The sequence below is a fragment of the Aplysia californica genome, unplaced genomic scaffold (genome assembly GCF_000002075.1).
Source record: "Aplysia californica isolate F4 #8 unplaced genomic scaffold, AplCal3.0 scaffold00444, whole genome shotgun sequence".
In the NCBI taxonomy this organism is placed as follows: Eukaryota; Metazoa; Mollusca; class Gastropoda; order Aplysiida; family Aplysiidae; genus Aplysia; species Aplysia californica.
Window position 1 is genome coordinate 303,953 of NW_004797714.1, and position 3,555 is coordinate 307,507.

A 3,555-nucleotide genomic window follows, 5' to 3' on the forward strand; every position below is an offset into this window, starting at 1 on the left:
GCAAGAGAGCGGCTAAAATCTCACTACCCATATCGATTACTCCATTTCGATCAAAAGTGGATATTATAGTCACTTCTTGCGTTCAGCCATAGAGATGTTTGAGACAGGAAAGAGAGGAGCAATTCACACCAGAGCACCTGCCAAACACCCACTTCAATAAAAGGTTGTGGGGGGGGAGACCAACAGTCAGCAAGAAATCACACGTTCGAGAGACCATGCAGGCGAAGAAAAAAACTTACTTGTAAGGCATGGCGCTTGGTTATGGCCGTGTCCGTCCGTGTGTGTATCACTTGGGTCCCAGACACTCCACGGGAATACGATATATCCGACGATGATATGGAAAAACTCGTAGTACAGTCTAAAACTCGGCTTATGTCACACACACACACACACTCACACACCACAGCGCCTACATTAGCCAGCCAAGGCTTCACGTTTACTCAAAGTGCTGGTCGTCCGTTTTTCTTTTGTTTTGTTTTCCTTTTGGTTTGATGTCTCTAAAACAAACCTCCAGTCTCACAGAGTACAGTTATTAAATCGGGTAGTGCGGTTATTTTCCTGAAAGCGGTTAAGTATGTTGATGACTTTTTCAGAGGAAAAAAACCCCAACAAACCCTTTAATGTCCTATTCCACGTGAGTGAAACAAAACCAAAAAAAAAAAAAAGAAATAGTGATAATCAAACCTACCAAATCATCACCACTTATTCAACGAGACGAGACTAGCAGTATAACAGAGCCGTACATGATTAACTTGTCCAAAAACACTTGGAAGATTAAAAATCACCACGGATAAATAGTTCAAAAGTTCGAAAAAAGAGAAATCTCAACTTAATATAATTAATAATACATACTCTAGGCTAAAAACATACAATCCAAAGAACGTTTCTATTTGCTTGTGTGCAGTAATCAAAACTCAAAAAGACCGCCCCAAAAACATCAACAACCCCAAAAAAACCTATATTCAATAAAACTAGCACACATTACCCTCTTTTTGCACACCGACCCACCCACCTTTCCCCCTCATACCAACCTCCTTTTAATTTAACACAAATACCCACAAAGCAAACGAACTTAACATACAAAAAGGGACACAGCAACAACAACAGTAACAACAAAACAAACAAATGGAAACTTCAATTTAAAAACCAACAACTAACAAAACAAACTCCAAACAAACAGAATACCCAAGAATAATATCGCACTATCATATATATCTGAGAGAAATCCATTAAAACGAGTCCAACAGAAGACTAGCGATCGGCATCACAGGACAACTCTCCAGCCTGTAGATCTATATCTCCAACACGTTAATGAGAAGAACACGACGACACCCACACACTAATCGGGGGCAAAGACAGCGACTGACGACCAACGGGGAGTGAGCGAAGAACTATTGTCGTGTAGACAAGATCGCGTGAGGACGGCCCACATTATTTTCCAATCACGCTGCCAGTAGTACCAGTACGAAGACGGCGCGGGGATGATTATGACGCGCGACCCTTCATAATCAATGCACTAGTATACCATACAATATATATTGTTCTCCCGAAGAGTAGACGGATCCTTTCATTCAAATAAATTTGAACACGCGTCCTTTGATCTCTTTTCTCCTTGACATTAAATTACCCTGTACTAATTCACCCCCCTACTTATCAGCCTCGGTCTGTTTGTCTGTTCACACATCGATCTATCTGTTTATCAATTTGTCCGTCAATGTATTCTATCTATCAACGTTTTTATCTATCTACCTATCTATTTATCTACCTGACTCACATTAAACCATTTCAAAGTCCATCATCGACAACTCGCACAATTTAATGGCACGGAAAGCGAATCCCAGAAGACCACACACACAGTACAGAAGAGAGGTGTCGAACCAGACAAGGCGATTACAGTCCCTCAACTCCTTTAATAATTTGCAACCACCGAGGCAAAACAAAACAACCTAGCTGAACAGGTATCGATACTGGGTATTGTTGCAAGGTACGAGCAACCGAGATTACTCTCGTAACGTGCCGAACATTTCAGAATTTTCTGTTAAAACAATAAGTATGACATTTTAAAAAAAAGTATTCTGTCTTTTCTCTGGGAAAACGAACGCTAATTCACTCAAGATGCTCAAATGTTCAGCAGCTTTGTGCTGTTTAATGAATTGTTTGATTGAACAAAGACGGTATAAATATTATTCATATTGCTCTCGTCAAAATCATTAAGTTACTATTATTTTATTATCATTGTCCTAATAATAATAATAATAATAATGTAATCATCAAAATACTCCTTCTTGCTCCTCTTGTTCTTTTAATTCTCGTCATTAATTTTATCATCATCACCATCATCATTATCCTCACCATCATCATTATTATTGACATTGTCATAATGATTGTCAATAGTATGATCGTTACTGCCATTGTCATCATCGTAATCAATACTATGACGGTTATTATCGTACGAGTCGTTAATCTTATTAATGCCCTCGAAGGAGTATCCAGGCATTATTAGTACATTCACGTAGCTGCCAGCTTTTGTAAGACCCCTCCCCCCAAAAAAAAAAGAAACAAAGAAACAAAAGAAACAAAAAAACCCCACTCTAACCACGGTCAAGCTGGAGGATACTGACCACGTAACAACCCCCCCCCCTCCGAAACTCTAACGAACACTTCACACAGTTCTCGACATTCCATAAATTCAAGCTCTTCAAGGTAAACCTGTAGCAAAGTATCTTTCCAGTTGACATGTGGGCCTCTTTTTCAACATCATTCGCAAACACGGTCATATTTCCCGTTATGTTTCCTTCAACATCGTCAAGTTCTAACACAGAAAAGAAGATGTATTTTCCGATAGAAAAACGTACTTCCATATTCAGACCCTTAAAAACCTGTTTAATTAGTTTTAGTTTTAGTAAGTGTTTTACGGCACTTGCACCACAAACAAACACACAAAAAAACCTATTTAAAAACGTATTTTTAAAATGTAGGCTACTGGGTGGCAGCTATGAAATTAACCAGCATACAGTATTGCACTTACAAGGACTGCACCCCCAAATATATTCGGTACTCTGTCGACGTCCAAACACACTAAAATAAAATCTTTTAAACGATAAAAGTAGCTATTTTTACGCCCGCACCAACACAATTAGATAATTTAGGAAGCGGGCGTCCAACCCAGCCTGTCACTAATAGTCACTATACTACAGTGTCAGGGCCGACACGGGCTGAGAGGAGAGGGACGCAACAGACACCCCAGTAGAAAAACCGAGACATTTTAAGTACTCGATATAAAAATCCTCCCCACTCTGGAATCGAACCCGGCTCTCGGTACGGCAGGGGCAGGCGTCAGCGAGCAAAGTACATAACCGCTACACCCAAGGAGGTTACAGTAGTAGTAAGCTGCTGTCTTAAGCTCCTTGGCTACACCACAGACGTACGTCGGTTATTAACGTGACTTGTACGCACAAATAATAATTATTATTTATTACAGACATGTTGTACAAGTATTCGGTAATGTATCGACTCCACACTCCACAGACACCGCAATACTACGGCGGGGATTAG

The 3,555-nt window shown here is 40.0% G+C and overlaps 1 long non-coding RNA gene across 3 annotated transcripts in view; it reads right to left on the minus strand.

Moving 5' to 3' along the window:
• Positions 1-238: 238 nt before the first annotated feature.
• The window catches only part of LOC118478258, a 14,486-nt gene continuing 11,169 nt past the window's right edge, over positions 239-3,555 (minus strand). The window contains exons 1-2 of one of the 3 annotated variants that reach the window (XR_004858920.1): positions 1,775-2,226; positions 239-625 (exon numbers count right to left, since the gene is read on the minus strand). This is a non-coding gene — a long non-coding RNA (uncharacterized LOC118478258). The other 2 variants (XR_004858918.1, XR_004858919.1) reach the window with 2 other exon arrangements.